We start from the raw sequence: 2,259 nt of genomic DNA on the forward strand, positions 1-2,259 counted from the left end.
GCCACGTGGGCGAGCGGACGGCAGCCCCCGGCCACGCACCCGCGCGCGCCGGAACTGGAAGTGGCTGCAGCGGAAGTGATGTCCCGGGAGGTGGAAGGGGCGGAGCGGCGGGATTTCCCGCGCGCAGCCGCGGGCCACGTGGCGGCGGCGGCGGAGCCCGCGGCTCGGCCCCCCCCCGCGGTGGCGCTGGGCCCTCCCGGCCGTCGGTGTCTGTTCCCCGCCCTGGCAAAACGGGCAGGGGAACGGCGGAAACACGTAGCCTCGAGGGGAGGCAGGCCTGTCCCCCAGCGCCGGGCCTGCCGCGTTGCCGGTAACGCTCGCCCTGAGGGGAGCCCGAAGCGGGCCTGGCCCCGGCTGGGGCGTCGCTCGCGCAGCTGCAGCACCTTCCGCTCCCCCAAATGGGGCTGGGCCCCCTTCCCACCACACCRCTGGCATCCCTCGGGCTGAGACGCAGCCTTGTACCCAAGCGCTGTCCGTGCGCAGATCCGCGTGTGGCTATAACCTTGCTCAGTTAAGAACGTATTTTACTCTGCAAAACCAGCTAGATCAGCCCAGTCCCGGGCGCGGCCGCAGTGACCTTTGCAAAGGGCTTTCCCTGTGTGCGGCGCCCGCCCGCCCCTGCCTTGGCCGAGCTGCGCGAGCGCAAGCCTAAGCGAAGGGGGGAGGCGCCCCGAGCTCAGCGCCGCTGCACGCATCCCGCAGCTGCGCCGTTCCGGCACTGAAACGCCAAATTCGGTGCTGATTTCCCTGTGCGGTKCTGTATGCCCAGGATTCGGCATTTTGGGGGAGGCCGCAGCTCAGCTCTGCAGCAGCTCGGCCCTGCCGCCTGCTGGCTCGCTGCATCCCGCTATCACAGCACTGCTCCTCCCACCAGTGGGTCGGGGGGAAGAACAAATTAGAGATTAAACACAATTTACCTTTTTTGTCTTAGCATTGTGTATTAATACTTACTGCTAGTACTAGCCACTCTTGAACAAATATGCTGGCATTATGAGATTATGGATTGTTCTCAGATTCTATTTTACAGGAAAATTGTTTGGCAGACTAAAGAGGCTTTATACAGGCTAGGTAGGCTAATGGTGTTCAGAAAAAACACTACCTGCTCCTGGCACCCACACTTTACACACAACACTGGATACGTTAGCAGGAAGTTGAATGAATAGAGGTGAATTTTATTGACTTCAGGTGATTGAGATTACTTGCAGATAGGGAAAATTTTAGAGAAGTTATAAAACACCTGAGAGTTAAACAAGGTTATTGGGGGAAGTAAAGTAGTTTTGGTATCGGCTGTAGCAGCAAGAATTGCTTTGGGCTTTGTGAGATAAAGCTTATGTATGTATATTTAGTCTTTAAAAAATTTTTTTTGCTATGCTTTAATTTTGAAGGTGGTGTGTGTTGGATTTAGGCTGTAACAGAAGAAATGTGTGACTTTTGTTGATGTGCTTTTGTAGTTCTCATAGGGTGAATTGAGACCATCTACGGAGATGCTGCACAGATGTAGCTTGTACCTTGAACACATACCTATCTGTAACCAAAGTGAATAAAAACTGCATGAAGAGAGGCAGTATTACTGTTATTTAGTGTGTATACAGATATTTCAAATGTGTGTGCTATGCATAGGGGTAGATAACTTCACTTGTGTGTGTTACACTTATTACAGGATTGTATGGAAAAAATAGGTAGAACTAGGAATTATGCTCAGTTTTTATTCTAGAATTTAAAACTGTAACCTTATAACCCTCAGGCTAATCTCCCTGCTTTTAAAACTGCTTTTGTTTGCTGGTAGTGGTGTTTGCAATGGGATTAAGTATTTGTAACCTTTTGTGCTGTTTGCATTGCGCGCTGTTTTGAGATTATGTTGATGCTTTCTGCAGCCTTCTTAAACTTGCACTGAGCCCTTCCCAAGGCACAAAGGTGCCAGGTGTCCCGGGCTAGCAGGCTTTGCCGGGGATGGAGCCTCCCCTTGTAGCTACGTGGCTCTGCAGCGTCCGGGGGCTTTATTAATGCCTTCCCTCCCGCTAATTCCGCGTTAACAGTTGTCGCGGGGCTTATCCACGCGAGCCGCGATGCTGTGCGGCTCCGCGGGGTGACGGCGGCCTGGCCGGCGAGGCAGCCGCCCGCGGCGCGCTACTCGATCGGCGGCAGCTTCGCTAGCGCTCCGCCTCGCTATATATGTTTATCTACGTATATAAGGAGGGGTCGCCGCCGAGGCGGGCGGCGCGGCGGCTTCGAGAAGGTTCCGTGGGGCGGCAGCGGCGG

The sequence above is a fragment of the Apteryx rowi genome, unplaced genomic scaffold (assembly GCF_003343035.1).
Source record: "Apteryx rowi isolate R43461 unplaced genomic scaffold, aptRow1 scaffold_12, whole genome shotgun sequence".
NCBI classification, from domain to species: domain Eukaryota; kingdom Metazoa; phylum Chordata; class Aves; order Apterygiformes; family Apterygidae; genus Apteryx; species Apteryx rowi.